General features: G+C 42.8%; 1 long non-coding RNA gene across 2 annotated transcripts in view; it reads right to left on the minus strand.

The window, feature by feature from the left end:
- Positions 1-1,216: 1,216 nt before the first annotated feature.
- Positions 1,217-15,589, minus strand: part of LOC132210679 (uncharacterized) — a 65,196-nt gene continuing 50,823 nt past the window's right edge. The window contains exons 1-3 of one of the 2 annotated variants that reach the window (XR_009446819.1): positions 15,114-15,221; positions 5,919-6,023; positions 1,217-1,356 (exon numbers count right to left, since the gene is read on the minus strand). This is a non-coding gene — a long non-coding RNA (uncharacterized LOC132210679). Of the gene's footprint in view, positions 1,357-5,918; positions 6,024-15,113; positions 15,222-15,589 lie in introns of those variants that run through there. The other variant, XR_009446818.1, reaches the window with a different exon arrangement.

Here is a 15,589-nt window from a genome sequence, read left to right on the forward strand (position 1 = left end):
TTCAAATAATCTACTAAATTACCACGCACCAGTAAATTGCAAATGATGGCACGCAGTTTATTTGCTCAATACTTCTGCCCCAAGTTAGGTCTGGCATGAAGTACTGCTTTTCTAGTAGCTGCCAGTAAGGACTGATTAAAGACTGGTAAATGTCAGTAGACACTGTTACTGGTGCCAAATCATTTTCTTTACTGGGCCCAGGTTTCCATTGTTTTGTTTTACAATCTTATCACTACGATGCACTGTCTTTCATTTCTTGTGAACCCAAAGCCAAAAATTCAAATCCATTCAGTTGTCCACATCCTCCACCCCTCTCCCTTGGAATGGTTCCAATAATCCTGATTGTTGTCCTGTAACTTCTGCTGTAGAGTGCATGAAAGGAAATTGGGGGCCAGACAGAGCTGGAATGGACTGTCAGGTCACACAAGACTCTGCCAGTCTGCTTGGGTGAGGTGGGTGGAGGAGGGATGATGATGTTTATCTGTTTCCAAGGCAATCTAAATCTCTATAAAAGGAGATTAGAAAGCTCCAAGGGACCAAAACATAATGCTTCGAACAAATGGCCAGTATTTTGCACAAGTTTCAACTTGGAGGAGATCCAGAAGAGTCAGCTGGTTTCACTCGAGCTCAGTCAAAGTTTTCAACTGCACTCATTTCTGCTTTTTACTGTTGTGCTGAAACTTGCTATTGACTCCTAGTTTACAATAAACACATTGTTCACAGGCTTAGGTCACAGCTGTGGTAAGTTAATTAAGAGCTCCTTCCAGTTAGCAGTTGTTTAGCTTTGCTGCACAAAATCAGGAACAAAATAAGATTGCAGTTTAATAAGTAGAGCTTATGTCACTGAATTAAAAACCCAGAGAACACGAGTTAATATTTAAAGCAGGTCAGTTACAGGATTCAGTTTCTGAATTCAGTTTCTAAAAGAAAATCCTGTATGCCTAGCCATGAAGATGTTGGATTGTGATGAAAACCCACAGGGTTCACTTATGACCTCTGGGAGGGAAATCTGCCATTCTTACTGGACTGGCCTACATTTGATTCCAGCCCATAGCAATGTAGTTGAATCTCAAATGCCACTTAAATAGTCAAGTAGATGTTCAATTATATTCCAGAAGGCAGCTCTCTGCTGTCTTCTTGAGAGAAATTAGGAAGGACAATAAATGTGCCAATAATGCCACATTCCGAACAGTTTATTTTCAAAAATAGGGTGTGTGTTTCCAATAAGATTTGATTTGCATCACGATTAATAAATGTTAACAATTTTCAGTAAGTATAAAAGCAGAGTACTACAGAAACATGAAATCTGAAACAAAAGCAGAGAATGCAGGAGAAATTCGGCAGGTCTGGCGGCATCTGTGGAAAGAGAAACCGAGTTAATGTTTTGAGTCTGATGTGGCCCTTCTTCATAATGTAAGTATAAATTAAATGTAACACCTTTTTACAACACAGGGTAAGAGCAGATACCGTTGAGAAGCCTCCACACTCAGATCCCATTTTCATATGTTCTGATATCACTGATGACACTGACTAATTACTAGAGTATGCTGTTATTCCATCATGCCATAAACATAGGACATAAACATATAACACTAGAGCAGTGAATGGGTCCTTTGGCCAATGATGTTATGCCAAATTAAACTAATCCCTTCTGCCTGCCTATGGTCCATATCCCTCCACTCCTTGCTTATTCATGTGCTTATCTAAAAGCCCCTTAAACGTCCCTTTGTATCTGTCTCCATCATGATCCTGACAGTGCGTTTCAAATACTCACACTATCTGTGACAAACTTGCCCCGCACATCTCCTTTGAACTTTTCCTTTCTTACCTTAAATGCATGCCCGCTAGTATTAGACATTTCAACTCTGGGAAAAAGATTTTGACCATCAACCCTAACTATGCCTCTCATCATTTTATAAACTTCTATCAGATCTCTCCTCAGTCTCCACCAATCCAGAGAAAACAACACAAGTTTTTCTAGCCTCTCATTATAGTTCATACCCTCTAATCCAGGCAACATCCTGGTAAATCTCTACTGCACCCTTTCCAAAGTCTCCACATCCTTCCTATAATTGCTGATCTAATTGTTGTTAGGCAAGTCCACATTTGACACGTGGGAGTTGGTTAAAGACCTACTGATCAGACATGTGCTAGTAAGGAGAAAGGACAAGGATAGCAAGGTATGGGACCTTTGGATGATGAAGGAGGTTGTAAATTTAGGCAAAAAGCGAAAGGAAACATATGTAAGGTTTAGGAAGCTAAAATTGTTCAGGCTCATGAAGAATATAAAGGAAGTAGGAAAGAACTCAAACAGGAATTAGGAGAGTGCAGTGGGGCCGTGAAATGATGTTAGCAAGTAAGGTTAAAGAGAATCCCAAGGCATTTTGTATATATATTAAAAGCAAGAGGATAACTAGGGAGAGGATCAGACCATTCAAGGACAAAGGAGGGAACTTGTGCTTGAAGGCAAAGGACATGAGTGAGATCCTAAGTGAGTACTTTGCATTGGTATTCATCAAGGAGAATGACACAGAGGATAGTGAGATTAGTGTGGGCATAATATGCTAGAACAGTTTGAGGACAAGAAAGTGGTGATGTTGGGTCTGTTGAAGAGCATTGAGGTAGTTAAGTCCCCAGGACCCAATGGGATCTACCCCCGGTTATTGAAAGAGGCAAGAGAAGAGACTGCTGGGGACTTGACCAAGATCTTTATATCTTCTGTGGCCACTGGAGAGGTTCCTGACAATTGGTGACTAGCTAATGTTGCTCCTCCGTTCAAGAAATCAATTAAGGATAACCAGGAGCTTAGAAACTGATGAGTCTCACAATGGTACTTGGGAAGCTATCAGAGAGGATTCTTAGGGATACGATTTATATGCATTTGGAAAACCATGATCTAATTAGGGCAAATCAGTGTGGCTTTGTGCGCAGCAGGTCATGTCTTACTAACTTGATTGAATTTTTTGAAAAGGCGATGAAGGTGATGGATCAGGGTAGAGCAGTGGATGTTGTTTATAAGGATTTTGGTAAGGTCCCTCATAGAATGTTAGAGTCATTGAGTCGTACAGCATAGACACAGCCCCTTTGGTACAACTAGCTTATGCCGAACATAATTCCAAACTAAACTACTCCCACCTGCCTGCTCCTGGCCCAAATCCTTCCAAACCTTTCTTATTCATGTACTTATCCAAATATCTTTTAGAAGTTGTAACTGTACCCACATCCACCACTTAGAAAGTTTATTCCACACGCAAAATATCATCTGTGTAAAAAAACTACCCTCTTATGTCTTTTTAAAATCTCTCTCTTCTCACCTTAAAAATGTGTCCCCTAGTATTAAAATCCTAGGGCAAAGACAACTACCATTAACTCTATCTATATTTCTCATTATTTTATAAACTTATAAATATCTTTTAACCTCCCATTCCTCTCTCAATCAGGTCTCTGTAATGGCCACAACATCATAGTCCCAAATAACTGATCCATACTCTAAACTCATCTGCCCTACCCGCAACACTCTTTACATTGAAGTAAACATATTTTGGCCCATCAGCTCCATCGTGTTCACTAACTTGTAATTACTGGTTCTAACATCTACCTTTCCCTCAATCCCTCAACTTGCCTACCTGTTGCTCTGGTTCCCAGCCCCCTACTACTCGAGTTAAAACCATCCTGAGAAGCACTAGCAAATCTCCCTATGAGGATATCGGTTCCCCTCCAGTTTAGATGCAACCCAACCCTCCTGTGTTGGTCAGCCCTGTCCCAGAAGAGGTCCCAAAGATCCAAAAACCTGAAACTGTGGCCCTTGCACCGGCCATGCACTCAGCTATCTTATTTTCCAATTTCTATACTCGCTTGCACTTCACTCGGAATAATCCAGAGATTACAATGTTTGAGGTTTTGCTCTTTAATCTACTGCCTAGTTCCCTGAATTCTTGGTGCAAGACTTCATTCCTCACTTTACCTGCATCATTGGTACCAATGTGTACCCTGACTTTGAACTCATCACCCTCCCTTTTCAAGATGTCCTGTTACAAAGTTACAAGGGCTCTTGTGCAGAGGTCAGGTCCCTACCTCTAGGCCAGGGAGTCCAGGTTCAAATCACACCCGCCCCAGAATTACATCATAAAATGCCTGAACAAAATATCTCGTTTAAAATATCTCGTGTGACAGTCCAGAGACAGTGGAAGAAAACTTGAAGGACTAAAGTAATGAATGCACGTTCAATTGAGACTTTCAAGAAGATGATTATTTGGATAAAAATAATGTGCAGGTGTATGGGGGGACAGCAGGAGATTGGCACCTGGTAATAATGCTCATTTAACTAGCCATTTACAAGCACGACAAGCTTCTACGAATTCTGTGAAAATTCAATGCTAATGCTACCTCCTTTCTGATTGGTCTCTCACACACTGATGCATGGGATAAGTTATAAAATTAAAGCAATAGAAAGGGCCAACAGTATCATGGAGTGATCCAATCTCAGAGTTACATAAAGATAACTCCAATTTTCAGAACAAAGGAGACAGAAAATAGCACAGGGACTGAGCAAAACATTTCCCCCTTTGAAACCATTGTGAAGCTTTTCCAGCTTAACTTCCCCTTGCATGCAACTTCATGAATATGGTGCTGGCATCTCTCCTCCTGTTCAGCACACAGAAGCACTCCCAATCTCCGCCATCAATATTTGTAGTGACCATTCAATTAATAAAAGAAAATGCTGAAAACATTAGAAATCTAAAGTAAAAACAAGAAGTCCTGAAAATACTGCAGGGAAGGCAGCTGCATTGAGGAGTCAAGGGCAGCTGGATGTGCTGTGCTGTTACAACAAACTCAGGGAGAAGTTCTATGAATCAGCGGGCAGCTAGCAGCTGGGGTTAGGGCTCAAAATAAGTCCAAGGAGCTGAAAAGGTAAGCAGGTAACTGGCTGTATGTTGCGGGGGTTGGGCGGGGGGGTTACTCTCTGGGGCTCCAAAGGACCTAAAATCATTAATACTTCAGTGCAGATGTGAGAGTGCCACAAACAATCTTTACTTGATGTAACTGAGCAGAGTTGGAGCTCAGGCAAACCTAGGAATGAATCTACCTTAGTGAAGCTGGCTGTTGATGGAAAACTGGAGTTGTGCTGCTGAATAATTTCTGGCGTGCAGTTTTCAGAGACCTAAGGTGCACGAGTTCAGGAAAGGAAGGTGATCGAGAGGAACAGGATCAGTTGTTGAGGGGGCTGACGGAGGAGCAACTCTTGAGTGGAGACTTGCTCTTTATCAGCAAAGTGAAAAGAACTGTAATCCATTCTGAAGTTTAATGTGATTGATAATTACCCATCATATCATTACTGTCTTAGAGGAGTTACTGAGGAATTTAGGAGATCTGTCTCTATTTCTGACATGGTGTGGGAGGCAAGGTGTTCAATCACAGTTTACCATTTGTTAATTTTGGGTGTTAAAAATAAATTGTACTGTAAATTTTCACTTATACAGTACCGTTTGTTCCAAACTGGAATCTTGTGGCTTTATCCTGTTAGTAAGTGTCTTGGATCTCACCTCTTGTCTGTTTTCTGAAAAGATTATTGGTCCCTAGCCAGATCATAACAAAGTTGGCAGTCTGGTCTCAGGTTGTAATAGTGTACATGCACATCCTCTCAAGATTCTGTCGCCCGTCACATACTTTTCATCCAATATGAAAGTTCAACTTTCGCCTTTTGAGACCGTAACCTATGTGCTACTCTTCATATTTGCCTAATTGCGGGGAGGTGATGGCCTGTGGTATTATCAGTGGATTGTTAAATCAGAGACCCAGCTAACATTCTGGGGACCCAGGTTTGAATCTCATTACAGCAGATGCAGATTTTGAATTCAATAGAAATATGGAATTAAGAGTCTAATGATGGCCATGAGTCCATGGTTGACTCTCCTTACCTGGTCTGGCCTACATGTGACTCCAGACCCACAGCAATGTGGTTAACTCTTAACTGCCCTCAGGGATGGACGATAAATGCTGCCTTAGCCAGCAACGCCATCATCCTGTGAATGAAAAAAATGTTTTAAAAATTGTAATGTCAATTTCTGTCAGCCATTAACAAGTTCCTAAAAGAGCTTAATGAGCCATTGACTGGAGACAACTGAGTTTGTCACTTCCCTTGCAACACCCTCCATTCTGGTCATGTTTGAAAATTGTAGACTGTCCAAGAGGTATTGAGATCCAGCGACAACCTCTGAGACAGCAATTTTTAAATCATGTCAACATCTTGCCCCATTCCAGTGAGTGAGTAAAAATCCTATCTCCAAATTCTGCCCGGTGATAGTCAAGATCATTCCAGTGAGTGAGTAAAAATCCTATCTCCAAATTCTGCCCGGTGATAGTCAAGATAATAAATGTACCCTATCATTAGAGTTTTTGATGTTCAATGGAACTGGTCACTCTATTCAAGATGGAAGCCATCTTCACAATGTCCTACATCAGTCCACCTAGGTTTTCATTGGATTCCTCATGGTCAATCTGTGTGTGAAAGGCTGTACAACATCCTCTCCTGCTACTCATTGAAAAGGAAAAAAATCAATCATCGATGGCTATGTGCCCATGTCCACTGCACTCTCTGTTCCGCTTTCCAAATCCCCAAAGTTCAGGCCTGTGTTTAACTGATAGAATTTGGAGAAGGCTGTGCCATCTAATATGAACTTGCCACTGCAGTGCTAGTTTCCACTGACTTCTCTTGCTCACTGGTAACACATCAGTCACCAGGTAAAACTTCAACATGTTTCCTCACAGGTGCCACCATTGTGTAAACATTGGAATGAATCTTGTGATAGTACAACCTTAGGCAGGATCATCTCACCTGAGGAACTGCTATCAGTGATTTTCATTGATTGCTGCTGTACTTTAAAGAGAATGGGAGTAATACAAAACAGGCTAAGAATGTTGCATTTTGCTATAAAGATCATACCTGACTTTCAGTGTGACTCAGTACAGTATGCGATATGGTTTCAGCAGGTAGCTGCAAGCCCCTGTTTCCTAAACTGTGATGCTGAAACTTCGTCTAAATTAGTAACTCCTCCTCTGTTCATTGTGAAATATCTGGACAGCCTCCATTCCTCACCCTCTCTCTGACATTATGTTCTTTTTCTCCCACAGTGATTAGAAAAAGCAATCTAGGAGTGGGTCATAGAATCATTGGCTCATACAGATATACAGCACAGAAACAGACCCTTCAGTCCAGCCTGTCCATGCTGACCAGATATCCTAAATTAATCTAATCCCATTTGCCAGAATTTGGCCTGTATCCCTCTAAATCATTTATATTCATGTATCCATCCAGATGCCTCTTAAATGTTGTACTTCTACCAGCCTCCACCACTTCTTTCAGCAGCTCATTCCATGCATGCATTGCCCTCTGTATGAAAAAGTTGCCCCTTAGGTCCCTTTTGAAATCTTTTCCCCCTTTATCTTGAATGTTTGCCCTCTAGTTTTGGACTGCCTGACCCTGGGAAAAAGACCTTGGCTATTCACCCTATGTACGCCCCTCATGATTCCATAAACCTCTATAAGGTCACCCATCAGCCTCCGATGCTCCAGGGAAAATAGCCCCTCTCCCTATTGCTGAAACTCTCCATCCCTGGCAACATCCTTGTAAACCTTTTCTGAACCCTCTCAAATTTCATCCTTCCTAAAGCAGGGAGACCAGAATTGCATGCAGTATTCCAAAAGCAGCCTAACCAATGTCCTGTACAGCCACAACGTGTCCTCCAAACCCCTACACTTAATGTACTGACCAATAAAGTCAAGCATATCAAATGCCTTCTTCACAATCCTGTCTACCTGCGACTCCTGCCTTTCCAAATTGCAGCACCTCACGTTTATCTAAATTAACTCCATCTGCCAAACCTCGGCCCATTGGCCCATCTGTTCAAGATCCTGTTGTATTCCGAGGTAACCTTCTTCGCTGTCCACTACACCAACAATTTTGATGTCATTTGCAAACTTAATAACCATACCTTCGGTGTTCACATCCAAATCATTTCTATAAATTACAAAAAGCAGTGGACCAGCACCAATCCTTGTGGCACAACACTGGCTGCAGGCCTCCAGACCAAAAAGCAACATCGACCACCACCCTCTGTGTCCAATGTAAAGGGTTTTCTTCAGGTGAGTACATTTGAGGGAACAGGAACGGAACTTCATACGGCCAAGGGCGAGTCTGACTGATGGCTTAACAGATGAAGATGTGAGGAAGTCCGTATAAGAAAGGATGGGTGCATTTGCACATATAGTAGGAGTTGTTGTGGTGTAAGATAAACTAGGTAGAGTATAGACTTGGGATAATGATGGTGCACATATGACTGTATTCATCTTGCTTGATCTAGTTAGATTATTAAATCGTTTCCCGTGCAGAATCAAGCAGCATGGTAAAATAACCCTCCCACTGGCCTCCTAGGCACCTCTACTCTCATTCTCTTTGGTTCACTAGAGATAGTTCCCTCCCAGTACTGGGACAGAAGATCTGCCTCCAACTACCCACCAGCAGCACAACTAGGAAATCATCTGTGAAAAGGGCTAAGCCTAGGCCTCTCTCAAATCCATTCTTGAACCTTCTCTTCTTCTGTCACTAACACGAATTCCACCAATTCTTTGTTTTGTTCCTTTAGTACTGTGGTTCCGATCCAATCGTGCAGATTTTATACACATCTGTTGCAATGCAATCCAAGTCAAATCTAGAAATAATATTTCATTGAGCTGAATAACACTGGGTGAGCTGAACCCATCTTGTGTTTCTTAGATGATGAATAAGAGACTGAGTGTGAGTGCAACTGAGCCAAGGAGAATATGTGCAAGGGAATGTTGGGGAGAGGGTCTGAGTAAGTGAGTGAGAGGGAGAAGGTATAAGGGAGTGAGGGTAAGCTAATGAGTGAGAGTATGCAAATGCAAGCCATGCAAAGAGATTAGACTGACTGTGAGAATTAGAAAGTGAGCATGAAAATGATGAGATTTGACTGTGAAGGTATGAGTGTGAGCATGTGGCTAAAAGAAGGAGTGTGGTTGCAAGCATTAAAGTTCAATAAGACTGTGAGAGTGAGAACTTGAGAGTGTGAGGCCAAGTGTGGGGTGAGTGTGATTAAGAGTGTGTAAGGGTGCAAATGTGAATATGTAGGCCTTTAATAGTGTGACAGTGATTGATGGAGACCAAGTCAGGATGTAGGTAAGAGTGAGAGAGAGTGTGAGCAACACAGACTGAGTGGATCATGGAGTGAGTGTGATAATGAATGAGAGACTGAGAGAGAAATAGAGATCGAGTGTTAGAGTGTGAGTATTAGAATGAGTGTGATGTACAGCTTTGAAAAAGTCAGAATGAATGAATGAGCAAGATGAGAAAGTGAGTGAATGTAAAAGTGAGTGTAAGTATGAGAGATGGAATGTAAGTTGACCATGAGAGATGAAGGTGAGAAAAAGAGTGGGTCTGTAAGAAAGTATGAGTAAATGAGTTACAAAGTGTGAGTGTGATTATGAATGTGAGGATATGAGTCTGTGCAAGTGAGAGTTGAAGAGTGAGTGTGTATGAGATTGTGAGACACTGTGTCAGAGTGAGACTGATAGAGAGTGAGTGTGTGACACGGCAGCATGGTGGCTCAGTGGTTAGCACTGCCACTTCACAGCACCATGGACCCAGGTTTGATTCCAGCCTTATGTGACCGTGTGGAGTTTGCACATTCTTGTGACGTCTGCACGGGGTTCCTCCAGGTGCTCTGGTTCCCTCCCATGGTTCAAAGATATGCTGTTTAGGTGGATTAACTATGCTAAATTTCCCACAATGTTCAGGGATGTGTAGGTTAGGCAGATTAGCCATGGGAAATGCAGGGTTACAGAGAGAGGGTAGGATATGACGCTCCTTGCAGGGTCAATGTAAACTTGTTGGGCTGAATGGTCTGTTTCCACACTGTAGGAATTCTATGATATATGTGAGTGTGGTGTGTGTCTGAGGGATAGTGTTTGTATATGTGCGCATGGGAAGTGAGTGGGTGCGAGTAGATTTGACGGTGTGACTGCTGAGTGAATATAAGCAGAAGGAATTACTTTGTAAAGAAATGTAACAGACAGATGAGAGCAGATGTCCAGATAGCACATTAATGAACAACCTCACTCCATTGGGATCCATCACTAGGTGTGTCTCCCTGCCTCCTCTCCCTTCTCCTTTTCTGCTCCCATGGAAACTTCTGTGTCAGAGCTGATGTACCCTGAAGAGTGAAATTCGGGGCTGTAATACCTGTAAGCGCCAGTGTATGTTTAAACAGAGAAGTTAACTAGTTTCAACGTCCTTTTATGATGCAGTGGTAGTGTTCCTACCCCTAGACCAGGAGGCCCACGTTTAAGTCCCACCCGCTCCAGAGGTGTGTAATAATATCTCTGAACAGGTTGTTTAGAAAAATAGGTCAAATAAAAAACAAGTTTCAACGCTAACTTTTCATCAGAACTCCTTTAATGCTGTAATATTAAATTTCTGGTCCCCTTAAAGATGCTGTTGGACCTCTAACCTTTTGTTTTCTGTGTTATTACAAAAGCAGCTCTTGTGCAACAGTACACCAAAGTTTTCCCAGTATTTCCTGAGGTTAACTGGCCCAACATGACATCATTTCTTTGAGCAAATATTGGAATCTACATGACAAAGTTTTACAACAAGGCTTTTTGTTCATTCTTTGAGGGGATGTGGGCATCACTGAAAACACCTAATTGCCCTTTAATGGAATGGCTTGCTGAGCTATTTAACAGTCATTCACATTATTGGCTTCTGTAACGCTTTTCTGTATTATGTTAGTTTCCCTAACATGAACACTGAGGCAGACTTCTTACTGAAAACAAATACTGGAAGATTTGTTTACTAAATATTCCACTTCTTACTAAAGCAACTGACTACATTACAATTTTCATGCAGACACCTGTAGAACTTGGGCTGTATTGTTTAACAGAGTGGTAGACTGATTTTATTAATCCATTCCAAAGTAATCCATTCCAAAGGTGGCATGGTGGCTCAGTGGTTAGCAATGCTGCCTCACAACACCAGGGACCTGCATTTGATTCCGCTCTCAGGCGACTGTGTGTGGAGTTTGCACATTCTCCCTGTGTCTGTGTGGGTTAATAAAATGTGAGGCTGGATGAACACAGCAGGCCAAGCAGCATCTCAGGAGCACAAAAGCTGACGTTTCGGGCCTAGACCCTTCATCAGAGAGGGGGATGGGGTGAGGGTTCTGGAATAAATAGGGAGAGAGGGGGAGGCGGACCAAAGATGGAGAGAAAAGAAGATAGGTGGAGAGAGTGTAGGTGGGGAGGTAGGGAGGGGATAGGTCAGTCCAGGGAAGACGGTCAGGTCAAGGAGGTGGGATGAGGTTAGTAGGTAGATGGGGGTGCGGCTTGGGGTGGGAGGAAGGGATGGGTGAGAGGAAGAACAGGTTAGGGAGGCAGAGACAGGTTGGACTGGTTTTGGGATGCAGTGGGTGGAGGGGAAGAGCTGGGCTGGTTGTGTGGTGCTGTGGGGGGAGGGGAATGAACTGGGCTGGTTTAGGGATGCGGTGGGGGCAGTCCAACCTGTCTCTGCCTCCCTAACCTGTTCTTCCTCTCACCCATCCCTTCCTCCCACCCCAAGCCGCACCCCCATCTACCTACTAACCTCATCCCGCCTCCTTGACCTGTCCGTCTTCCCTGGACTGACCTATCCCCTCCCTACCTCCCCACCTATACTCTCTCCACCTATCTTCTTTTCTCTCCATCTTCGGTCCGCCTCCCCCTCTCTCCCTATTTATTCCAGAACCCTCACCCCAACACCCTCTCTGATGAAGGGTCTAGGCCCGAAACGTCAGCTTTTGTGCTCCTGAGATGCTGCTTGGCCTGCTGTGTTCATCCAGCCTCACATTTTATTATCTTGGATTCTCCAGCATCTGCAGTTCCCATTATCCCTGTGTGGGTTTGTGCTGGATTCCTCCCACAGTCCAAAGATGTGCAGGCTAAGTGAATTGGCTGTGCTAAATTGCCTGTAGTGTTCAGGAATGTGTAGATTGGGGGATGGGTCTGGGTGGGATGCTCTGAGTGTCAGTGTAGACTTGTTGGGCCGAAGACCTGTTTCCACACTGTACTGATTCTATTTGAGTTATTCAAGGTAAGGCTTTACTTTTTATCCAAAAATATCACATGGTGTGATATCACATGGATGCCGTCATTGAAAGGTACATGCTTGCCTGATCATTCATACAACAGTTAGGACTCACAAGCAGAATGTATAAAATAAAACACGAATGTATCTTTATAAGATTCAGATTGTTCTGAAGGTATTAATGTTCATGTTGCATTTTTAAAAGTTCTTTCATGGTATGTGGACAATGCTGTCGGGGCTAGCATTTTTTACCCATCCCTAACTGCCTTTGAACTGAGAAACTCACTTGGCCATTCCAGAGGGCAGTTAAGAATCAACCATTTTGCTATAGAACATAGAACATTACAGCACAGTACAGGCCCTTCGGCCCTGGATGTTGTGCCGACCTGTCATACCGATCTCAAGCCCATCTAACCTACACTATTCCATGTACGTCCATACGCTTATCCAATGGCGACTTAAATGTACCTAAAGTTGGCGAATCTACTACCGTTGCAGGCAAAGCGTTCCATTCCCTTACTACTCTGAGTAAAGAAACTACCTCTGACATCTGCTCTATATCTTTCACCCCTCAATTTAAAGCTATGCCCCCTCGTGCTTGCCGTCACCATCCTAGGAAAAAGGCTCTCCCTATCCACCCTATCTAACCCTCTGATTATTTTATATGTTTCAATTAAGTCACCTCTCAAACTTCTTCTCTCAGCTCTGGAGTCACATTTCGGCCAGACCAGATAAGATTTCCTTCCCTAAAGGACATTGGTGGCATCTGATGGATTTTTACAACAATCAACAGCGGTCACCATTAGGCTAGTCTTTAATCCCAAATTTTAATTGAATTCAAATGACACCACCAGCCATGGTGCGATTCAAACACAAGTTCCAAGAACATTAGTCTGGGATTCTGGAATACCAATCCAATACCACTAGGCTATGATCTCTCCCCACCCCAACCCCCAATTTGAAAGGAGTGTATCCTCTGTCATTGATCACTAGATAGGTCCAAGCCAAAAAACAAAATCAACAATTTAAATTACCTCAAACAAACCTTTGCCAGTACCACAACATTGCAGAGATGACACATACCACAAGGTACCAAGAGTGGTCATATAGAATAGGATCATACACGTCAGACCAGATAACAATGGCAGATATGTTCTTACTATAACCAGTGATCATTTCATTGCCACTCTTACCGAGACTGGGTTTCAATTCCAGATTAATTAACTGAATTTTAATTCTACTAGCTTTTACAGTGGGATGTGAACACATTCCCAAGGCTCGAGCTCAGGCCTCTGACTTACATATCCGGTGATATTCCCACAACATTACCAATGGCCTTTCAGCAGCATAATGCATTCAAAGATACATCACAGGAGAGTTATCAAAAAAGAATTGGGCACTAAGCCAAATTCGGAGCTATTTGCTTAAATAAAACTAAACTACTGTGAATGCTGGAAATCTGAAACACAGGCAATGGTAATATGTTTGGCCAGTATCCCATTCAATGCCATAAAATCACCAACTGAACGGCAGCATTGGGTGCAGTGTACAAGACACACTGCAACAACTCAAGGTACTTGTGATAGCATTTTCCAGTCACGTGACCCCTACCAACAAGTGGAATAAGGAAGGCAGGTACATCGGAACACCAGCAATTGCAAGTTCTCATCAAAGACACAACCCTTTCTGACTTGGAAGTATATCACCATTCCTTCACTGCTGCTACATTATGATCCTGGAACTCCCTCCCTAACAGCTGTGTAATTGTGCCTACACTCCAAAAATATTGCAAAAAGGCAACTCATCAACACCTTCTCAAGGACAATTTGGGATTGGCAATAAGTGCTGGCTTTGCTAATGATGCCCATCTCCAGTGATATAATAACTTCAACGCTGTACACCTTTAACACATAAATTGCAACAGCCCACTCAGTCCCTTAAGTCGATTAAACATTCAGTCCTTCTAAACTTCGCTAGGTTTCAAGTAGATCATGGCAGCACGGTGGCTCAGTGGTTAACACTGCAGCCTCACAGCGGCAGGAACCCAGGTTTGATTCTACCCTCAGGTAGATTCTCCCTGTGTTTGCATGGGTTACCTCTGGGTGCTCCAGTTTCCTCCCACAGTCCAAAGACGTGCAGTCTAGGTGGATTAGCCATGCTAAATTGCCTATAGTGATCAGGGATGTGTGGGTTTGGTGGGTTATAGGAGGATGGGTCTGGTTGGGATGCTCTGAGTGTCACTGTGGTCTTGTTAGGCTGAAAGGCCTGATTCCACACTGTAGGGATTCTATCATTTATTGGTCGCTGTGATGACACCAGATTTTTGAGGGTGGAAATTGTAAGCAATTATGATTTTTAAAAAACTCAATGGCATTTATGGCAGTTACAATAATGAAAAGATGTTCCAGATAACTCACATAAAAAGGGTTAGGGTTAGGGTTAGGGTTACATAATTCCATAAAAAAGTAAATAAAAATTAGGTGAAAGTACCACCGTGACCTACTAACGTATTTCAATACAAGTTAGTTTCATATTCCACATCTGTCCTCTTAACAATTTCTATTTCCTGAAATTCCAGGCCCAGCTAGTTTCTTGGAAATCACATGATCTGGCAAATCTACAAAGGCTATAACATCATTCTCAGCAATCTCATTTCTGGCAAATTTCCTGGAACACTTCCAAGCAGGGAGAAATGCTACAAAAAAAAACATACTATCCTGTTGGATGATGACAGTTAAGATAAGTGCAAGGCTTTATAAATTGAAAGATGCTACAGGGCTGTGATCAGAGCACAAAACATCAACATTTAAAATGGTCTTTGTGCTAGAACAGCGAGTCATGCTGGATCAATCTGCACAGACACAGTGAAACTGAATCGGTTAAGATAGGGAGGCACTCTGGGAGAGTTTGATTCAGTTACATTGGGACAATGAGGTTCATTCAGACTGGAACAAAGCGCTTCAGAAACATTGTTACTTACCCCAGAAGCGGGGGTGGGGGGGTGTCAATGTGCAGACTCACTCCTACTGGCATACTGAGGCACACATAGGGCTGAATGTTTTCCTGCTCCCAGGTGTGGGAAGCCCAGTGGAAAGGGCAGCTCAATAAAGTGGCAATTCTTGTGGAATGCCAGCCAGACAAATTCACTTTGACTTAATGGAAATTAGTGTTTGTCTGAATGCCTTTTAAATATGACATTCCGATTTCCAACCTTTTGAGGGAGTAACAGCAGGGTCATTGACTTTGTAAGATTCACCTTTTGTAAGATTCACTGTGCTCCTCACGCAAGCATTTGGTGGTCAGCTAATTAGATATGTAAGAAAAGCCATCCTGCTCATAAGCAAAAGTGACACTCACTTCTGGTCCCAGGTGTATTGATTGGAAACACAGGAACAGAGAGGACAGGAGCAGAAGAAGGCCATTCAGCCCTTCGAGCCTGCTCCACCATTCATCACG

Source organism: Stegostoma tigrinum, chromosome 17, assembly GCF_030684315.1.
Source record: "Stegostoma tigrinum isolate sSteTig4 chromosome 17, sSteTig4.hap1, whole genome shotgun sequence".
NCBI classification, from domain to species: Eukaryota; Metazoa; Chordata; class Chondrichthyes; order Orectolobiformes; family Stegostomatidae; genus Stegostoma; species Stegostoma tigrinum.